At 42.5% G+C, this 23,015-nt stretch overlaps 1 protein-coding gene across 10 annotated transcripts in view; it reads right to left on the bottom strand.

Moving 5' to 3' along the window:
- The window catches only part of TOR4A (torsin family 4 member A), a 60,709-nt gene that overhangs the window by 27,834 nt on the left and 9,860 nt on the right, over nt 1-23,015 (bottom strand). For 2 of the 10 annotated variants that reach the window (XM_089674960.1, XM_089674965.1), the window contains exon 1: nt 1,896-2,045. The exons of 5 other annotated variants lie outside the window; for them this stretch is intronic. The gene's annotated coding sequence lies outside the window, so the exon portion shown is untranslated. Of the gene's footprint in view, nt 1-1,895; nt 2,046-23,015 lie in introns of those variants that run through there. 3 more of the 10 variants (XM_089674958.1, XM_089674961.1, XM_089674967.1) reach the window with 2 other exon arrangements.

The following is a 23,015-nucleotide window of genomic DNA, read 5'->3' as shown; positions in this document are numbered from 1 at the left end:
TCCAACTAATTTATTAAGAAGTAGCAAATCCCCCCTTAAAACCGCACTCACAATGAGTATAAAACAATAAAGCATAAATTGTTCTATCTATCGGTGATAACTATCGGTGACGTCATCACGCACACACGCTGTCCCCCGTGTCCGGATCACGTGGTTGCACCATCGCCATCTTGGATGAGGGCGGGCGGGTGAGACGCCGGAGACAGAGCCTAAGGCTCTTAAACAATATATGCTTTATTGTTTTATACTCATTGTGAGTGCGGTTTTAAGGGGGGATTTGCTACTTCTTAATAAATTAGTTGGATGATATTGCACAATGGCGAGTATGTTTTTTATTCACATGTACTAATTGGATATGAGAGGATGTCCTTTAAACCGGAGAATTGTGGTGGATTGCTGGATATTTAAAGATACGCTGGTTTATCACCAGCACATGGTGAGTGTGCATTTTGATGGGGTGTTCTGAGCACTGGATGTCACGTTGGTGAAGGAGGATCTCATTACTTCATTTATCAAAGAATCATTTATGATCTTTTAATGGACTTATTTTTTTTGTGCACATATGTGGTGGTGGATTTATTCATTGATTTATTAGTTTATTGATTTATTATTTATCAATTCATATGAATATTTATTTAAATATTTACTTATTTATTGGTGTAGGGTTGCGCTATTATTTGTGGTTGGTTGTCTTCTCACATTTTTATTTACAAGATTTGATCTAGTTCAGTGCCAGGGTAAGTATTTGGGTCAAGGTCAGGGTCAAAGGTCAAAACGTCAGGGTCAAAAGTCAGGATATTTTTTTTTTTTTTTTAAATTGGTGTCAGTGTGTTTTAGGTCAAAAAAGAAAATGTGCACTATTGTTTCTGGGCTGTACTATGGGTACAAAGAACAAATAATATACACATATATGGTATCGCTGAGATCAAAAAGAGCTGGAAAATGTATTTTTTATGTTCTTTGGTGGTAGGTTATGGTAGTCACAGCTAAATTAAAAAAAAAATATATTTTGTTTTACTATTTTGGGCCAGTTTTCCTTTAGAAATAAAAAAAAAAAATCAGGAGATATCCATTACCATTTACCACCAAATGAAATCCCAATTTGTCCTGAGAAAAACTAGGTGTAATTCACCTGGATGCACAAAGTAGTTGTGATGATATGCACGGTTTTACTAACACGTGTCAACATTGCAAAATTGTGCTTAGGCATTAAGATTTGTTTTACCCTTAGGCGTGAAGGAGTTAAACAACAAAAAAAGCAACCTTTACTATTACTTTAACTCTCCAGCATCAGAACACAGAAGTCTCAGTTTCGGGTGGATCAGCACTTTAAAATGCATTTGAAAAGATAATGCTAGAAATTAGAAATGTTTTATTCAAATTGCTAGAAATTAAAAGAGTGACGGTAGAAAAAAAGACCAAGTGATCGATTTAAGATTTTTTTTTTTTTTTAACTTTTATGTCTGAGTATAGATCTATGTTTGTCCCAAGCATGCTTTGAAAGCTCTTCACTAGTTTTGGTCATTGCCAATTTCCTTTGAAAAGGTGTTGATGTTGAGAGAATGTTGAAAATGCATCAGTCATTGTGGTTTCATGTGTTACAGATGCTTCCTCACTGCCAGCAACTGGCTAATAAGCAACTGTGAGCCGTTCTAGGATGTAAAAAAATCTAGCAATCTAAAAGTAAGAAAAATAGAACACCCTACCCTATCCTACCCCATCAAATTCAATTCAAATCAACAACCGTGTGCTTAAAGGAACTTCAGAATCATTTGTCTAATGTGTCGCAGATGAGCATTAAAAATGTACAATCCACAAAGGAGCCCAGGATCTCATCCTCCCTAATATTATCAAAGTGAAATGAAGAGAATTATTACAAAGCTCTGCTGAATTACCTGTTTCCCACGAGCCCGGAAAGGTTACCTAATTCCACAGCGATTCATGTCACCACTGCTCGGCTTGCACTTGTCCCGTATCTGCAGTTTAAGGGGGAAGGGAAGTAGGCGGAGAACTAAACTTCCCTTTTTTTTTTTTAATTGTTCAGTTCTGCTATTCCACAGACTTTGCAACCTAATGGGAACGTAGAGCGTACTTCGACGGCTAGCAGACTAACTAGAACGTTCCTTGGAGGGATCTAATCCAGGCATTTAAAACTGGAGCTACAAGAATAACCACTTTTCTACCACTGCTAATTTTGCAAGCTTTGCACCCATGTAAAAATGTAAATTTTAGGTCTGAAATGTAGTTAAAACCCCAAACATTATATATTTTCTAAATGCATAGACACTGGAAAATAAAATATTGGTAGTTGCAATTTTTTATATCCCGTGATCTTAGCGCATGTTTATTCACGAAGAGAAGAGAGACAGCAGTGCCACTCTTGAACTCGCATAGGTAGGTAACAAGTAGGCATGTCAAGTAATGGAGGTCCAGTGGGAGCATCAGGTCCTTTGGCCACGCTCTGGGTGTTTTCCCGCCACTCCGGTGGTGTCCAGGGCTCAGAGAGTAGCAGAGGGGCTCAAGGAGGCTAACAGGGATGTTGTCACCACATGGACTGGGTTTCCAAGATGGCGTTCGTTCAGAGCATGCTCACTCTTTCCTCAGGCTTGTGAGCCTCCCTGTGCCCCTCTGCTGCTCCCCAAGCCCTGGACACCACCGGAGTGGCGAGAAAAACCCAGAGCATGGCCAAAGGACCTGATGCTCCCTCTGGACCTCAATTACTTGACATGCCTACCTATTACCTATGTGAGTGCAATTTTACCATCAAATCTGCCTGATTTTAACCATCTACACTTAGAGTGGCACTGCTGTCTCTCTTCTCTACCTGCATTAGGAGTATCTACAAGCTCTTAGAGCCGGCTGCCTCCTCGGGCAAGTCCATACTACTATAAGCCCCCCACTACAGATGGACTTGGACACCACCTCCACATGGACCTTCTACTAACCTCCATTGCTGGTGGTCCATCCCCAAACACACACAGGGTAGATGCGTTTTAGCACTCCCTCCCCCCACTCACCTCTGAATGTTTACTCACTAAGACTAGGTTTATTTATGGGCAGGTCAGGAATGTGTGCACAATTGCGGGCATTCCCAACCCATGCAGAAATGCGCTGCTCCTTAGAAGATATGCAGGGGTGTCATTAATTCATGCGGCACCCCCACGTATAGACAATCGTGCATTTTTGTGCTGCTCAAAACCACATGGTGCTGCATCACCATACGGTTCTGTGTGGCCTCTTATTAGAAAAGGGATGGGGAATTCTTTCCCTGTGTTTCCCATGGGTAGTGGGTACCGCATGGCTGCTGTACCTGCAATGTGTATGCGCAAATTGCACGCACACATGTGAACCTAGGCTAGACTATTGCACACAAATACAATATTTTGCTCAAATGGGGCAGCACAGTGGCTAAATGGTTAGCACTTCTGTCTGGCAGTACTAGGGTCATTGGCTCGAATCCCAACCATGGCACCACCTACCTGGAGTTTGCATGTTCTGTGTCTGTGTGAGTTTCCTCCGGGTACTCCACTTTGCTCCCACACACCAAAGACATGCTGATTAATTGGATCCTGTCTAAAATTGGCCCTAGTATGTGTATGTATGAATGTAAGTTATGGACCTTAGATTGTACACCCCTTGAGGGTTAGAGACTGATGTGAATGTACAATATATATGTAAAGTGCTGCATAAATTGATGGCACTAAAAAAGTACCTGTAATAAATAAATAAAATGTAAAAGTTGAGGTTGCAGTGGGTAAATAGATACCAAACACGTGAAGCCTTAAAATTTCATGTGTCTGTGAAGCGGAGACAAACTTCAGTACCCAAAATTGATCATAGGCAGCACTTTAAAATCGTTTATAGGTTATCAGTTTAGAGTTAATAATGGCCCTAGAATTATTGTTCTCACTTGGTTATTCAGAGTGATATGTAACATGTGTAGAGAATTTGCTGTTTATGTATGTGGGCACCTGCTGCCTACGTTTATATTCTTATGTACATGGGGGCAGGGAGCTTTAAACATTTTTTTGTGCTTTTATTTATTATATGTGACTTCACTTTTTTCACCTTTTTACTTTTATTGCTATCACATAGGGGGCCAATAGCCCTCTATGTGATAGCATACTGTTATGACCGGTTCACTCGCCCCTGCCTTCACTGAAGCTAATGAAGCAGATCATGCTCTCTTAGCCTATTCCCAGTTCAGTTTGCTGATCTCCTTTTGTTTCACCCGCCATGACAGTCCAGCGTCCACAAGCAGAAGGGCAGAGTGGGGATACCTGGCGGACACAGGCGGGTAGTGGAAGTTTACAACCACCCATATCACTTCCACTGAAAAGACCATCTCAACAAATTTTAAAAGCAGCTAAGACTGTGTTTAAAATCTTCTTCTACCAGCCACCCTTTATAACACGTAAAGTGTATATATGGCCAAACTTTTTTTACTTTCGATAGCATTGGGAATGATTAGGTGTAAGATCACGTTTTACTGCTGTCTGTGCTTCCATTGGAGAGATCTCTTCACTTCCTGCCTTGTAAATGCAGGCCATAGACTGGTTGTTTATCAGCCGAATTTTGATAAAAAAAATCGGCCGACATTCACACCGTTAGTGGGGCAATGCTGTCGGCCGTTTTTCGCGGATCTTCTCGTTTCTTTTTATCGGTCATGCTGGAAAATCCACGAAAAACGGGCGTTTTTCGTAAGCATTGGTGGCAGCATACATGGCAGCAACGACCGATTTTTTTTTTTTTTTTTCTGTTTTTTTGTTTTTTGTTTATCGGCCGACAATTCAGCCCCTCTATGGCCAACCCAAAAGGTTGCCCCCAGGACAGGAAGTGAGAGTAAATTTCAGCTACACAATGACCCACAACTATGACCAAGAACAAAGCAGTGACACTGCGTATATAGAAGCATTCTGTGAAACAGCTATTCTTTGTCTTGCTAGAACTTGCAGTCAAGACACATTTTATCTTTTATATTTCAGGAAAATGAAGCAAGGAAATTGGTGACTATGGGCAATATCACCACCTTTTCCCCCATTTTTTTTTTTTTTGAAATATTGGACCCATAAGATTCAATTCACAAAGCTTTAATACAGGGATAAGCATCTTTATTTTAGCATGTGACTGTAACATTGAAATTCATTGACTGCAATTTTCCTTCAACCCTTCTTTTAGTTAGTTGCCAGCTTCTCCATCCACTGAGTTCTGGTGATCAATTGAACTCAAAGGTCATAGATTTGTTACTGGCAATTACTTTCAAGAATATTTGCGATTCCTGGTGACTTTAGCAGGTTAAATAGAAGTCACATCTTTTCTTCTGTAATGGGCAATACTTTGATTATTTGTAGCCTTGTGACAACTAACTGACAAATGCTGCCTCTAATTTTGGTCATACATGGGGCACTTTTCGGACACTTTTTTTTTTACGCTAATACATTTTTGTCCAGCTTTTGATCATCAGTACAATCAAAAGCGATGGAGAGAACAAGAAAATCTGCAGTTAATGTGTTTTAACTGGCATATTTTGATCCACTTTATGGACTGCAATAGATGCAACGGCAGTACAGTTGCTAAGTGGTTAGCACTTCCGCCTGGCAGTGCTAGGGTTGTTGGTTCGAATCCCAACCAGGACTCTGCCTGCACTGAGTTTTGCATGTTCTCCCTGTGCCTGTTTGGGTTTCCTCCCACCCTCCAAAGACATGCTGGTAAGTTAATTGGCCCTAGTACATGTATGTATGAATGTGAGTTAGGGACTTTAGACTGTATAAGCTCTTTGAGGCCAGGGACTGGTGTGAATGTATAATACCATACATATGTAAAGCGTTGTGTAAATTGACAGTGCTATATGAGTACCTGAAATAAATAAAATACATTGAAAAAAATTATAGAAATTAATACAAAAGAACCTCATCAAACAATATGACAGAAAATGATCAGATTTTACTGCTTGCTAAATCAAGGATTCTTGCTACTTGTCTAGCTATTGATCATAAATAGTAGATTATTCTTTTAATTCTTTTTCCACTATAAATTTGTGATGGAACCATCAGATTTCTACATGTGTGGTCAGCTAAAGACCTCTATGCTCCTTACAAGTATGAAGTCATCTTGACAGATTGGTAAATGAATTGAACTTGAAGTTCAGGACAGGGAAAGTTTGATTACCTGACGAGTGAACTGCCCATCAATTTCCAAGCATCATTTGAATAAACACAACCACCTTACTGTTTCCATTGTCAGGTAGATGGGTGTTGCCATAATAGAAACTCCTGTTTTTTCTTTTGATTATGCAGTGAGTCATTGGCAGTCCTCAATGGATCCTAACATATGTTTATTGCCCATGTCTATATAAATACTTTGCTCATTTATACAACAGAGATGCACAACTGGGATGGGACTATATAAACATTAATGAGCATCAGTGGGTAGATATTGGTAGGACATGTTGGTTGAGTTCCTCAACAGCAGAAGTAACACTGATCATAATATGCAAGGTTTAAGAGTACATGACTATTGCACCAGAGATAGGCTCGTCCACTTCCCCATTACCACCATTACCGTTCCGTGCCAACCCCCTTCCCCTTAACCAATTATACTAACAAAAGACATAACACCAATTTTGGAGTAAATGGCCAACATGGCCTTTTATTAACAACTCAAGTTACAATACACCAACCTTATAACAGAAACCCACAGAATTGTTGTTGATCTTCGAAGGCACCCCAAAATGATCCGAAATGCACCTGCGGACAACCATATACACTAGGCCTCCAGCCGCAACCAACCAGCTCGGAGACAACCATACCGTCCGCAGTGCAGTACCACCACCTTCCAGTTAAACCTTGGTTAACTGGGAATGTCCCCGGGCATCCCATACCACGGATGGGTCCCACACCATTGTTGTTTACCGTCCAAATAAGAACCGCCTCCAAAGACCAACAACCGTCCATGAACCAACATAATCCCCCCCCCCTCTACCTGGAGGGACCCAAAACTCACCCAAACAGGGAGGGAGGGAGGGAAGCTCACACTCTTGCCGTCCAGCTAACTGACGCCCCCTCACAGAACCTCCCACCCTAAGGTGCAGCAAAACCCCACCTACACCAACCTCTACCAATCAGCTACCCCCCACTAACAATAACAAATCCCCCTGGAGCTACCTTAACCCTTTCTGCTCTTCCTTCCCCCACTCTGGGCCTAGTCATGTATGCCCTGCGCTATTTCTTCTTTATTTCGCTACGGGCATTTCTTTATTATTGAAAAATAAATGTATATAATGTAGAAAGTACACAGTGCAAAGATCACTCTGCCATACCTGCTTGCCCATATTTTTTTATTGGCTTGATTAGCCTGTGCTGCCAGTTCCATTCTTGTGTTTCATGAAAAAATAAGGCCATCTACTAAAGCTGGATTAGGAGGCGTGACGATGACTGAAGAGGACTAACATGACAGCGCTGGACCTGGGCTGCTAAACCTGATCAGTGGATCACAGCAGGACAATGCTGGATCTGCTGGACAAGTGAGTATTTGAATCTAAGACAAGGCTACATAGCAGGTAAGTGGAGATAAAAACAAAAATTAGAGAAGTGAGAGAAATTCCTCTTTAAAAGCTTGTAAATTTTAAAAATGTTTTAAAATGAATTTGGTTTTAAAATGAAAATTTTTTTTGTTCTGACTTTCACTTAAACAGCTCTAGCTGGCTCCGTGCAAGGCACAATGACAGTTTGGCAGGTGTATTTGTTGTGTAAATAAACCCATGTGATCACTATGATTGGCTGTTATATCACATGATCAGAAACCATTCAAAGTTCATCTGAATCATTTGTCAGCTTCATTAGTGACAGCAGGGTCTCGGATCTATGATCCTGTACTGTTACAAAAGAGGAATCTTCACGAGAGGGGACAGCCAACCTTTAAGAATGGATCCCCATTGGGAGATTTCCCTTCACCTCCTATCTCTGTTACAACTGAAGCATTTTCGATTTCTCTTTGATTCTGTGCTGTAATGATTCATTGGCCAAACAATGACCCCAGAGGAGCCTTTAGCACTTATTGTGCAACCATCAGGGCCCCATCAGGCAGTGGTCTGTGTTTCCCTTACCCAGGTTCTTACTCAGGTCAGGGAAAAAAACTATTTCATTTGGAATGGGTTCTAGTAGTTAAGTGGCTCAGTTTATTTTTTAAACACTTTTAGTATTTTCAGTGATGTCCATCCCTTTTCTATGTTTTATTTTTTTTTTCCTTTACTATAATGAATTTTGCTGAGAGAAATATCACTTGCGATAGAAGCAATTTTTAGGGGACTTTAGCGAGCATGAATGTGAAAGCACTGAAATGTAAAGGTGCTGCATTAGCCGTGATCTCTAGCATGTAATGTGTCTCCAGAACAAACCAAAACAAAAAATGCGCAAAGGCTTGGTACATTACCAACAACACTTTTATTAAAATATCAAAACCAATGGGTGCATACTCACAATAGCCAACGGTAAGTATTGCTTATGTCAGGGTTGTGTGCATTTAATCTCCAATAGCACCTTCTTGACTTCTGGTTTTATATACATCGCTGTTATAAACGTTGACTATGAGTATGCACTCATTGGTTTTTACTTTTTTAATAAAGTACTGTTGGCTATGCACCAGGCCTTTGCACCCATTTGTTTTGGTTTCTTCATATTTTTTCAAACCGGAGTTTCCAGCTTCCCTCAGAAGACATTCTGTATGAATGCGTAAAGGTGGAGCTATACAGAGATATCATCACACCCGTTAGGGCGGGTGGCAGTGGTTGGTTTCAATGTTTTGAATTTGATCCTTGCTTATAATTTACTTTTTTAATAAACCAAGTTGAAAACTGCCACACTATGTGGGTTCTCCCTCCTTCTCCTGCATATGAGATCCACTCCTAGTGATCATTGATGAGGAGCACAAAGGAGAAAGATATCCAACCATCTGTGACCATACATGAGCAGCACAGGGGGGAGAGCCATCCATCTGTGAATAGTTTAAAGCTTTATGGCAATCACTCCTAGTCCGGGGCAGACTGAAAACTCATGGGGCCCCCGGGCAAGAGGGGATCATGGGGCCCCTGTGTCCTTACCCAAACTCGAAAAACCCTATGAAAAAGGTACCAGGGGCATCTCATGGGGCCCCCTACTGACCCTGGGCCCTCGGGCAGTGCCCAAGTTTCCAAATGGTCAGTCCGCCCCTGCTCCTAGTGTATATGAGATCCGCTCCTATGTGCCCATTTGTGAGCAATACAAGAGGGAGAGCCATCCATCATAAAGTCATATTAGACTTTCTAGGGGGTCTAATGTTCTGGTAAGCTGACTGATGTGGTGGTGGAACTGGAATTGGTAAAGGTGGTGAAAAAAATAAACTTCACAGTGGACTTTTGAAGTTTTTTTTTTTTTTTTTATACAATTCATAGTAGAATTTGCCAGAATGAGGCACTTATTTATTTATTATTTATTTCAGGTATTTATATAGCGCCATCAATTTACGCAGCACTTTACATACATATTATACATTCACATCAGTCCCTAACCCTCAAGGGGTGTACAATCTAAGGTCCCTAGCTTACATTCATACATACTAGGGACAATTTAGACAGGATCCAATTCACCTACCAGCATGTCTTTGGAGTGTGGGAGGAAACCGGAGGAAACTCACGCAGGCACAGGGAGAACATGCAAACTCTAGGCAGGAGGTGCCTTGGCAGGGATTCGAACCAACGACCCTAGTACTGCCAGGCGGAAGTGCTAACCATTTAGCCACTGTGCTGCCCATACTTATTTGTTTAATGGGTTTCACAGGGCAACACATTGTTTGTTAATATTGAGTGTGGGTATTCAGATATCAGTGAGTGCAGCTGGTATTATTTTGCACCAAGCAAGGTCTTATTTTTTATATTGGCATTCCACTTTAACAGGTGAAGGAGGAATTACACGCAGTAATATACATGTGTTCCATCTGGTAAACAAATTCCCAATGTTTAACATCTGGCTGGATTTTACTGTGGATGTGAAACACATGAATTTGAGTTTTTTTATGAGTATAAAAGAATGTGTTACATCATGCTGATTTTATTTTTTTTTCTGTAAGAATCAGACTTAAAATTTGCTGAGCTGAGACCTAGGTACAAAAATATGGAAAAAATGCAGAGAAAGCCGCCATAACAATTCAGCAAGTTTAAATGAATCCTGTTATATGAGAACAATGTACGCTTCCTTTACTGAGCTCTTTTTCTGAAAAGGCCATCTGTTTAGAAATAGGAAGTTTTGATATTCCATTGACTTTGCTGTATGCTTATTGCAGGTCACTTATTCAGGAATATTGACACTAATTAAAGCAATTCTAAAGTTTAATTTTTTGGGGAAAATAACAAACATGTCTATACTTACCTGTTGTGTGCAGTGGTTTTGCACAGAGTAGCCTGGATGCTCCTCTTCTCAAGTCCCCTACAGGCTCTCCTAGCTCCTCCCTCCTGTCGGGTGCCCCCACAGCAAGCAGCTTGCTATGGGGGTACCCGGTGTTCCATGTGTCCATTCATGCACGGAGTTATGGCTTGGCCCTGCCCCCTCTCTTTCCTCATTGGCTGACTGGCTGTGATTGACAGCAGTGGGAGCCAAGGGCTCCTACTTGCTGTCACAGCCAATGAAGAGGCAGAGACCCAGAACAGCCGAGGCTGTCGTGCACATCAATGGATCGCGATGGGCTTCAGATAAGTATTGAGGGGGCTGGTGACGCTGCTGCACACAGAAGGTTTTTTACCTTTACCTTCATGTATCCTATACACTGACATTGTACTAATGACACTTGGCAGGAAGGGGTTAACATGTGGGGCGATCAAAGGGGTTAACTGTGTTCTGTTTTAATAAGCGTGCTGTGTGTGCTTTACTAGGGAAACATGCTGATTTGTATTGCTCAGCTATGCTATGCAGAGCAATACCAAGCAGCAGTCCAAGGAGCAGGGCCCTCCTAACCAGGGGCGGACTGACAACTCATGGGGCCCCCGGGCAATAGGGGATCATGGGGCCCCTTTGTCCTTGCCCAAACTCAAAAAAGCCTATGAAAAAGGTACCAGGGGCATCTCATGGGGCCCCCTACTGACCCCGGGCCCTCGGGCAGTGCCCGAGTTCTCAATTGGTCAGTCCGCCCCTGCTCCTAACTGTTTTGTATTGAACTGTATTGTTGCTGTATTGTCTCCCTTTATATTGTAAAGTGCTGAGCAAACTGTTGCCGCTATATATATCCTGTATAATAATAATAATGTCGGTACTGACAGGGGAGAGATCTGTGTTGTTTTCATACAGACCTCTCTCCTGTCACTGTTCCTCAGCTATTCCCGGGTGCCGGCGAGGAATCTCTGGCTGGGATCCGATGACTGACAGCTGTAGTCACCAATGATGGCACGGAACTGCAAAATCGTGTGTGTGTGTATATATGTATGAAAAAATAAAAAATAAAAAATAAATATATATATATAAAATATGATTTTGCACAGCCCTGCTGCCCTGTAGCAGTAGTTCTGCTGTAGGGCAGTAGGGAAGTGGTTAATGCCGAGAAGATGTGTGGCTTCTGTATCATGTGACTGTTGATTGACACCCACAGTGGTATTGCACAGAGTGGTCCCTTACCTCCTCTTCTGGAGTCCCCTGCTGGTGCTCTCCCCTCCTTTATCCTATGAGTACCCCATTAGCAAGCCATGTGCTGAGAGGGCATCCATGCAGGCACACTCCCAAGGTGGGCTGTGTTCGTACATAGACACACAAAGTGCGGCTTGACCATGCCCTTGCTCCCTCCTTACAGGATTTGATTGACACCAACAGGAGCCTATGACTCTCTGCTGCCTGTGTCTAGTGTGAGACTAGGAAGAGATTGAACTGTGATGCAGCCAGGGCAATACTGAATCAGTGGGAGGAGGTAGGTACGTCTTAGGGAATAGAATGCATTAAGGGAGAAAAAAAGCTTCTACTTTTAGAACCACTTTAATTATCTGAGCTTTGCATATTGAGCACAAATAGTTAGCAATAGGCAATGCAATCTCCAAACCAGTATATAATGTAAAGGAAACCAAAGTGAAAAAGATTGAAAAAGGTCATACCTGTGGATACTGCACTGGGGAAATGGATTCAATATTTTATGTGTGGAAGGAGTGCCATATTGCAGCTGTTTGTCACAGTAACCAGACACACATCACTTTAACCAGATGGTAGAAATAAAGTAAATCAAACCTGAGTGAATACAGGAACTATATCTGATGCCGAATGTATTTTTGCACTTGACCTGCATAAGGTAGGAAACCTGCTCTGCCTAATAAGATTGCCAACATAAAACTCAAGGCATTGACTCACTCAGGAACTACAATATTATGGAATATGTATTTTTGGACATTTTCAAAAAGATATCCAATTCTGCAACAAAACAAGCAGAGTTATATAAATGCTTCCAGTACACCATTACAGTTTAAAAGGTATGTAAGGGCTAAATCTCAAGTAGGGAAGTTTTATTGTCTGTGTTCCTGCTGGGACTCTGTTCTGGTGACAACTGTCTAAGATAAGAAACCCAATTTACTTTCTAGGATAAAATTCTTACTCTCCATTGTCATGATAGGAAGTGAAGGGATATCTCCCTAGCAGTAGAGATATAAATAAAAAAAATAGCCTCATTGGAGGTTTGACACTTCCATAATCTACCCCAAATGGAAAGCAATTAACACACATTCTGGGCTAAGTGCTCTACCCTGACTGTCACTTACAGGCAATGTTTCTAGTTTTCGTGTGTGTGTGGGGGGGGGCTGCAAGAGCCATAGAGCCTGTGCACTTTTTAAAATGGCACTAGGCCAAATAGCTGCTGCCTCTGCATCTGCAAATGGTGCCCTGCATCTCAAGCCCAGCTTGAGCACCATCCTTTTTTTTGATACATTACCAGTTCCTATTAGCCCAGGGCTCAACAAATCCCAGGTGCCAGGTCTCCGTGACCACTTGAAATTGCGTCCTGACACCTGGGTTCACACACTGCCTCCCATTGACTTACAAGGGAAATCGCACCCCGTAGACTTCAATGGGGAGTGGCGCCCCATAGACTTCACCCGGGAGTGGCGCCTCGTAGACTTTAATGGGGAGTGGCGCCTCGTAGACTTCAATGGGGAGTGGCGCCTCGTAGACTTCAATGGGGAGTGGCGCCCCGTAGACTTCAATGGGGAGTGGCGCCCCGTAGACTTCAATGGGGAGTGGCGCCCCGTAGACTTCAATGGGGAGTGGCGCCCCGTAGACTTCAATGGGGAGTGGCGCCCCGTAGACTTCAATGGGGAGTGGCGCCCCGTAGACTTCAATGGGGAGTGGCACCCCGTAGACTTCAATGGGAAGTCGCGCCCCGTAGACTTCAATGGGAAAACGCCTCCCCTAAACTTCAATGTGAAAACGCTTCCCAAAGACTTCAATGGGAAACTGCCTCCCATAGGCTTCATGCAAACCTGTGAGTTCCGAGGTGCCAGGTCTCCATGGCCACTTGAAATTGGGTCCTGACACCTGGGTTCACACACTGCCTACCATTGACTTACATGGGAAATCGCGCCCCGTAGACTTCAATGGGGAGTGGCGCCCCGTAGACTTCAATGGGGAGTGGCGCCCCGTAGACTTCAATGGGGAGTCGCGCCCCGTAGACTTCAATGGGGAGTCGCGCCCCGTAGACTTCAATGGGGAGTCGCGCCCCGTAGACTTCAATGGGAAGTCGCGCCCCGTAGACTTCAATGGGAAAACGCCTCCCCTAAACTTCAATGCAAAAACACCTCCCAAAGACTTCAATGGGAAACTGCCTCCCATAGGCCTCATGCAAAACTGTGAGTTCTGAAGCGAATCCAGAATTGCATGTGTGAGTGGTTTTGTTCATACCTGGGCATTTTGGGGTCACAGCAAAATCACTGTGGTCGCAAAACGCAGGTTCAAGTGCCATTATTTTCAATGGGGCCTAACATGTGGTGCCGTTTTGCCGTGAATGTTGCATAGCAAATTGCATTGCGTGAAGTCCCAGGTGCTGACGACCCAGACTACGCTAAAAAAAACTGGCTCCTAACTTTTTTAGCTGCCTTCTAGATTTAAAGCAAAATTTCCAAGCCCTGTATTAGCCCTTTATCTCTAAAGTGACCTTTGCTCCTGAAAACCTGTTAAACTTGCTTGTCATTCCCTTCCTGGATGGTATGGCTCCCACTGTACTCCCAGGAAATCATTAAGGCTGGTGTGACAAGAAACCGTTCCAAGGTCATGTCTCCGCACCCTAGCTCTGCTTTGCCAGTCACAATGCACAGCCAGTGATAGAGAGGCATTTAAAGACTAATTAAGGGTTTGGAAAGTTTTTAAAACACAACCTCACAGCTCAAGGGTGGCTGAACCGGTTCACTTGTATAAGTAAGGGGCACTTTGCTTCCTAGACCAGTCTTCCTCACTAACTTCTTAGAACAGCAGCAGTTTACTCCGTGCTCTGTTTTAGCCCTGAAGACCCCAGATAAAGATACAGGACCCCTGGGCTTACAATGATAAGAGAACCTTCAACTCCATGTGTGGCATTACACTCATCCCAGCTTGCCCATTAACAGAATGTGCAAGCAGGGAATTTGTTTTTCTGGAAGCTTTACTAAAAGACAACCAATAGTACAGAGTTCAAACCATGGCACAGAAGTACTCTCATCAACATCCTCTCCATAATGTTACATTTTCCTGCAATGAGGTATATGGCCATTTGTGTCTGAGTCTGTGCCATAGGACTCACAACACAATCCTCTCCCAAGACTGCATCAGTCTAAAATTGGGTTCTGCTCAGGAGAACCATGTAACTATTTACCACCACCCTACTGGAACTCTCCATGGTTCTGCTCTTCCCATACATAACGCCACTAATATTTCCACCACCACCACTACTGTATATCCACTTGCCGACTTGCCACAGTACATATAGCTACAGGCACAGCGATGTACTGGTATGCCACTGCCTATTTCCGCCTACCTACTCCGCTGTGATTTGACACAGTGGGAGTTCGTCAACAGATCCTGGCCAATGATTCATGGCCGGGACCTGCTGATTGTGTCAAATCACAGCCCAGAGCCCTGAGTTGATAAACAACACAGGGCTCTGTACAGAGGGAACAACCACTTTATATTTACTGAAAAGCAGCACAAAGTACACACATTAACACTTGTTAGGCACACCATTAACCCCTTGATTTCCTTTAGACGTTAAACCCTTTCCAGCCAGTATCATTAGTACAGTGACAGTGTATATTATTGGCACTGATCACTGTATTATTGTCACTGGAGATGTCAGTGTCATTTAGTCACTTCTCACAAAGTGTCAGTACCACTATAAGTTGCTGACAGCCATTACTAGCATTAAAATAAATTAACAAAAAAAAAAATGTGTGTATGTGTGTGTGTGTGTATGTGTGTGTGTATGTGTGTGTGTGTGTGTATATATGTGTGTGTGTGTGTATGTGTATATATATATATATGACACTATAACTTTCATGCAAACCAATTAATATACACTTGTTGTTTTTTTTGTTTTTTAAACCACGAATATGTAGCAGAATAAATTCTGGCCTAAATCTATGAAGAAATATGATCTTTTAAAAGTATTTTGTACTGAAGTATTGAATATGTTTTATATTATATAGAAAGTAAAAAATATTGAGTTTTTTTTCAAAATTTACGACTTTTTTCATTTATATAATAAAAATAAAAACCCAGTGGTGATCAAATACCACCAAAAGAAAGCTCTGTTTGTGTGAAAAAACAGGAGTACATTGTTGCATGACTGCGCAATTGTTTGTTAAAGTAGCGCATTGCTAAATAGCAAAAAATGGCCTCTTCATGAAGGGCGTAAATCTTCCAGAGCGCAAGTGGATATACACTCACTGGCCACTTTATTAGGTATACCTGTCCAATTGTTTGGTAACACAAATTGCTTATCAGCCAATCACATGGCAGCAACTCAATGCATTTAAGCATCTAGACGTGGTGAAGTCCAAACTGAGCATCAGACTGGAGAAGAAAGGGGGTTTAAGTAACTTTGAACGTGGCATGGTTGTTGTTGCCAGATGGGCTGGTCTGAGTATTTTAAAAAATGCTGATCTGCTCAGATTTTGATGCACAGTTAGCTCTAGGGTTTACAGAAAATGGCACAAAAAAGAGAAAATATCCAGTGAATGGCAGTTGTGTGGACGAAAATGCCTTGTTCATCTCAAAGGAAAATGGGAAGACTGGTTTGAAATGATAGAAAGGCAACAGGAGCTCTAATAACTACTCGTTACAACCAAGGTATACAGAATACCATCTCTGAACACACATCAAACCTTGAAGCAGATGGGCTACAGCAGCAAAAGACCACACTGGGTGCCACTCCTGTCAGCTAAGAACAGGAAATGAAGGCTACAATCTGCATAAGCTCACCAAAATTGAACAATAGGAGAATGGAAAAACGTCTGGTCTGATGAGTCTCGATTTCAGCTGTGACATTCAGATGGTACGGTCAGAATTTGGTGTAAACAACATGAAAGCATGGATCCATCCTGCCTTGTATCAACAGTTCATGGATGTGCAGCCAACATATCTGTAGCAACTGCGTGATGCTATGTCAATAGGGAATAAAATCTCGGAGGAATGTTTCCAAGACTTTGTTGAATCTATGCCATGAAGAATTAAGGCAGTTCTTATGGTAAAAGGGGTCCATCCTGGTACTAGCTAGCTGTACCTAATAAACTGGCTGGTGAGTTGAGTGTATATCCTACAAGGGAGGAAGAAGGCCAGCCCAGATTGGCTGGAGGCAAGGCCGAACCCCACGCTGAAAAGGATACTAATCCAATTTTACATGCTGATCTCTTCCGGCCTCTTTCATTCCCTTCTTGTCTACATTCACTGGCTCCAGGGTTGGCTAACCATCATTGTTCCTGATGGCGGACCATGACCATACAATTGCATTGACATGGCTACTTGTATTCTCAGCCAGAGGTGCATGTGACAGAATGACAATCCTGTCACATGAGCGACAGGAAGTGCCTGACAAAGATCAACAGGCATTATTTTATTGAAAGCTGTACATTTATGTAGAGCCGCATTAGGCTACTGTTTGCCACATTTAGTTTTTAGCCTCCCTGTAATCAGAGCACTACTTGATTAGTTAGGTCTACTCTGGGCTGTGAAGGTATGGGCTCAATTACTTCTCCCTTTCTATCTGGGGACCCTGGGACATAGTGGGTGGGAGAATATGACCCCAGCCTGCATGTTAATACCACCCCCCAGCCCCAAGAGTGCAGAGCAGAGAGAGCCCATGTTTTGGGGAAGTAAGACCTAGCCTGTGGGCATTGGCAACCCTGGCAAATCTGCCTGGAACTACAGCCACCTTTAGTGGGGTTTCAGCTATCATTTGACTGGGGGACTTCTGTTCTACTCTCCTGGAGTATTGCATTCATGGAAAGCTTCCTAAGTGTAGCAGGGCCATTGTTGTTTCTCTTTTTTAAAAAACAGTTTCCCTTTTAAGACTGCATGTTGTCAGAAAGGGTTTGATTGGCTCAGCTCTCAGCAGTACTGGAGTGTTTGTGGGAATTGTAGTTTCATCACAGAGGCAGACAATGTAACTTTATACTGCACAGGACTACAGAACAGGGATGCTTTGCAAGGAGGAGGGGGATGAGAGCCACGTGTGCCTTTGCAGAGGACATGTGGGAGCTAGTCTGCAGCCCCTACTGTTGAAGTACACTGACACTGTTTCCAGAGCAGGAGAGGTTGCTAGGGACGGCTGTTATCTACAGCAGCTGAAGTCAGCAGCCACTGTGATGATTGGTACCAGTCACTCGTGACGGCAGTTGCCTACAGCAACGACATCTCCCACTGCAAAGAGGTCAGAATGTTGGAAATCGCAGAGGAGGCGAGTGACCATCCCAGGTGAGGCACCTCAGAGATTGTGCAGCACCAATAATTGACAACAGAAAAAAACTAGCCCCGGAGAGACAAAGCCCCATTCATCATCCCTTCAAGGAGTTAACCCCCCCTGGAGACTGTTCTTCTTGGATGTGGTGAGCAACTGCTAACCTGTGACATGTCAGTCCTTAAGAGCGCTCCACCGACTCACTAACACAGGCCTGTGCAACACATAGACTCACACAGTGTTACAATCCCACAGTATACAAGTGAATTTGGGACTGAGCCTAGAGAGATGTCGGTTTAGCTGGGGACATATTGCTGTTATAGTTGCAGGGGGTAATACTGATCTATAGCTATACCGGTATATACATCCATATTGTGTTTGATGTTATTGTGCCAATTCTAGAAGGTTTGTGTATTCAGTACATTTAACTGCTATTTTCCAAGTTAATTTGCAGTCTATTTGCAGAGTTTTACCTGTTTTATTAAACCTGTTATAAAACTTCCCACAAGGTGTACTGGTGTGCTGTGGATCCAATATATATGGTTCATCACTGAAGTAAGGACAGAAGTGCCCATTAATTTCAGTGGCTCCTTCGGGGGTGAGCTCTACATAAGGATCCATGACACAGGCAACTGGAGTACAGAAGTTGACTGACCCTGACCTTGCACATGGCTGCATTGAGATCAGGAAACCGTGAATACCAGCCTTTCTGGATCTAAAGACCTTTCTTAGCTTTACAGGGAGATCAGCAGTTGCTACTTTATACATTCAGGACAATATTCCTAATGCAGAGTCCCTGTTTTGTATTTTTCACCTATACACTTCAAAGGGGATGCCTTATGCCAGGGGTGGACTGACCATTTGAGCACTCAGGCACTGTCCGAGGGCCCGGGGTCAGTAGGGGGCCCCACAAGATGCTCCTGGTACCTTTCATTGGCTTTTTCATAGGCGTTTTTGGGTGTGGGCAAGGACACAGGGGCCCCATGATCCCCTATTGCCCGGGGGCCCCATGAGTTGTCACTCCACCCCTGCCTTATGCAGGCCATAGACGGTTCGTTTATCGGACGATTTTTCGTCCGAAAAAATGAAACATCGTTCGTTCTATAAACCGATGTTGCCACCAATGATTTTTTTCACAAATTTTCCAGCATGACCGAAATGAGGAGGAACCGCGAAAATCGGCCAATGCCATTGATCCACTAACAGTGCGAAAATTGGCCAATTATTCTTTTCGACGAGAAATAGGCCGATAAACAAACCATCTATGGCCTGCATTAGTGTCCTCATTCTTTCAAGTCTACAGTTACTGGAGTATCCCTAGGCTCATCCTCACCCTATCCAAGTTCTACCCAAAAATAAAAACAAAAAAAAAAGAGCTGCACAGCCTGTTTACTGACACGGGTGTGGAAATAGAATGCATGAAGGTAAAAAACCATTCAGCCTTTACAACCACTTTTTAAGTTAGATTCAGGTGCTCACACTGGTTTCATTTAAAAAAAAAAAATACCATTAATGATTTTTTAAAGAATATATAACATTAGTATGTTTTTTTAAATATATGCCAGAAATTCAACTTTAAATGCTAGATGATGGATCAGAACCATGCCGGGAAGCCAAGTAGGTTTATTACTGGAATGCCACTTAGCACAGACGTAGATCCATTCCCTGCTGAAAAAGTTCCTGTCAAGACTGATTCTGTACGGTTGGTGACTTCATTCACGCTGACATTTTTTATTTCCTGCGTGATCAAGTCAGACTGTAAACTGTCATGTGCAAATAGATTATTATTACAAGAATATGATAGTGTGAAAGCCACAGGCAGAGATAATTATCATTGTTAAAAAACAGAAATGGTACACAGGAAATGTACAAATAGGACAGAAATAGGGGCCTGCCAATTCGTTATAGACCACGATAAGGAGCTATGTGCAAAATGCACGACTTTTGGCTATATAAACAGCAGTTTACTAGCAACTGCAAGCACTTCAATCCTGAAAACAACTCAGCTGAACAAAGCAGCAATGAGTATAGTTATATGGATGGGATAGTAGTAGGCTGCATTAATGTTACTAATACCTGGCTGCAAGGCAAGGGACAAAGAATGAACCTGCCAGTCCATGTTAAAGCAGTATTTAGGCAAGTGCCTACATATACAGTTGTGTTCAAAATAATAGCAGTCCGACATCACTAACCTGATCAATCGCTGTTTTTGGTAGAAATGATATTTCTACATGGCAAATAATTTACTAGCAGGTGTAGTAGAGTAATAGAAATCCAACAGACCCAACAGTCATGACATGCATGCTGCTGATTCTGTGTAATTGAATCACTAATTGAAAGGGGCATGTTCAAAATAATAGCAGTGTGGAGTTCTATTAGTGAGGTCATTCATTCTTTGAAAAACAGGTGGCAATTATTGCCCTTATTTAAGGAAGGAAGGCAGCAAATGTTTTACATGCTGGTTACAGTGCATTTCTCTCTGAAATTCTGAGGAAAATGGGGCATTTCAGACATTGTTCAAAAGAACAGCATACCTTGATTAAAAAGTTGATTGGAGAAGGGAAAACATATAAAGAAGTGCAGAAAATGATAGGCTGCTCAGCTAAAATGATCGCAAATGCTTTAAAATGGCAACCAAAGCCTGAAAGATGTGGAAGAAAGCGAAAAACTACCATTCGAATGGATAGAAGAATAGCCAAAATGGCAAGGACTCAGCCAACAATCAGCTCCAGGATGATCAAAGAAGGTCTAAAGTTACCTGTGAGTACTGTTACAATTAGAAGACGCCTATGTGAAGCCAAGCTATCTGCAAGAAGCCCCCGCAAAGTCTCACTGTTGAAAAAAAGACGTGCTGAAGAGGTTACAATTTGCCAAAGAGCACAAAGAGAAATGGCGCAACATTTTGTGGACTGATGAAAGTAAGATTGTTCTTTTTGGGTCTAGTGACCGGAGACAGTTTGTCAGACGACCCCCAAACACTGAATTCAAGCCACAGTACACTGTGAAGACAGTGAAGCATGGTTGGGCAAGCATCATGATATGGGGATGTTTCTCATACTACGGTGTTGGGCCTATTTATCGCATACCAGGGATCATGGATCAGTTTGCATACATCAGGTCATGCTGCCTTATGCTGAAGAGGAAATGCCCTTGAAATGGGTGTTCCAACAAGACAACGACCCCAAACACACCAGTAAACGTGCAACATCTTGGTTCCAGACCAACAAGATTGACGTTATGGAGTGGCCAGCCCAATCCCCGGATCTTAATCCAATAGAAAACTTGTGGGGTGACATCAAAAATGCAGTTTCTGAGGCAAAACCAAGAAATAGAGAAGAACTGTGGAATGTAGTCCAATCATCCTGGGCTGGAATACCTGTTCACAGGTGCCAGAAGTTGGTTGACTCCATGCAACACAGATGTACAGCAGTTCTCAGAAACAGTGCTTATACAACTAAATATTAAGTGATTTGAAGGAAAGCAAAATCTTCAAACATTTTTCAGTTTATATAGTGAATGTTTGAGTTTGTAAAGAAGAATACAAACACAATTTTTTTTGAACAGTCTAATATTCACTTTTCTTCAATTTGTTTTAGAGGAACAACACACATTTTGATATATTTTTCTTCATGTTTTGATTTGGAATAGAATGTGTAGTGTTCCCAATGCATTGGTGTGTATGGAAATAAAAGCTATTAGAAAGATTTTGAACTTTATTCACTTTTTTCAACACACTGCTATTATTTTGAACACAACTGTATGTTGCTTTTAGTCGGGTATTTGAGCTGCCCAAGTGGGGGAAAGTGTTAACGCTAGGTCTGCTGGGTTCCCAGGCTATTTCTGGGCCTGCTCTCCTCCCTGTGGTACTGATATATAGGGGAAGGCTGGATCTGGGGGAGAGTGGGAGATCTAGAGAGGACCGCATGGGAGCCACCTAACTGGCCAAGGAATCATCAACTATGGCCTCACACCTGTGCAGGTATGCCTGGGCAGCCAAAGATTAGTTAGCTAGGAGGACTGAGGTTCTGTAAAGTTACTGAAGCGTTCAGTAAAGTTTTTATTGAGCTGTTGAAAAGCCTGGTCTGAAGTTACTTAAGGGGTACATGGTGGTGCATGTTGTAAGAGAGAATGGGGTATGTAAAACACACACATGATAGAGGAAGTTCAAGGCAAGGGGTTAACTCGGCAAGGAAAGAGGAATGTAGTTGCTATGAGTAACCATGAACTGGTGGGGATATGTAAAGCAGTCTCTCGAGGGCATTACCTAGTGCAGGTGACAGGTCCTCCGGTAGCGAGGGGGTCGGTGTTCTGCCTCCCTCCCTAGTAGTCAGTTCACCAAGCCGAAGCTGGAACCGAAACAATGGTATGGAGACCTTAGCTAACTTGCTGCATGGTACAGGAGAGAGAGTCAAAGAGTGCATTCATGAGGTCCACACTAGTGTCACTGGCACCGAGAGTTACGCTGGACTGATGGAGATGGCATGGGTTCAGCGGTGTCCCTCCTAAATGCAACACTTGTAAGTCAAGGTGTGTAGTGACACGGGATGACACATTTCACATAGAAACTCTGTAGCTGCGTACGGCATATGGCTCATCTTTAGGCTGAAAATATTTTGTCAACTGCTAACAAACTGGTCTTTTTGTTACCAGTAGCCCATAGCCAAAGTTGTTAATGGAAAACTGTCATGGTAATTGTATTTTGGCTTGAGGGCCAATTTTATTTTACATCTATAGATTTTGAAACTGCTATATTGTATCTGATATGCAAATATTTGTTTAATACAAGATAAAGGATTCCTGACATACTATGAGCTAGCTAAAGAAGTAGAAGTTGCCTTTCCGGAGTCTTCATTTCTTTATGTTAGGATGGAGCCATTTGATAATTGAGGGGTCACTGCTTTGATTTACTCACTTGTTTGAGAAAATTTCTGCTTGAGCTATTGAAAGCTATGAACAATAGACTTTTTATAACAGGTGAGAAGTGGACAGAGAAAAAGATAGATGTTGACTCATAAGTGACGTAGAAGTTATGGGGGAAAGGAAAGTTTAAAGTGTAATATAGCTATTTTCTGGTTTTAGGTTTTAGAACAGGTTGGGAT

The sequence above is a fragment of the Staurois parvus genome, unplaced genomic scaffold (assembly GCF_062004578.1).
Source record: "Staurois parvus isolate SC_StPar_1 unplaced genomic scaffold, SC_StPar_1.0 ptg000154l, whole genome shotgun sequence".
Lineage (NCBI taxonomy): Eukaryota > Metazoa > Chordata > Amphibia > Anura > Ranidae > Staurois > Staurois parvus.
Note: the sequence above shows the minus strand (reverse complement) of the source record. Positions and strands in the feature narration are given on the sequence as shown.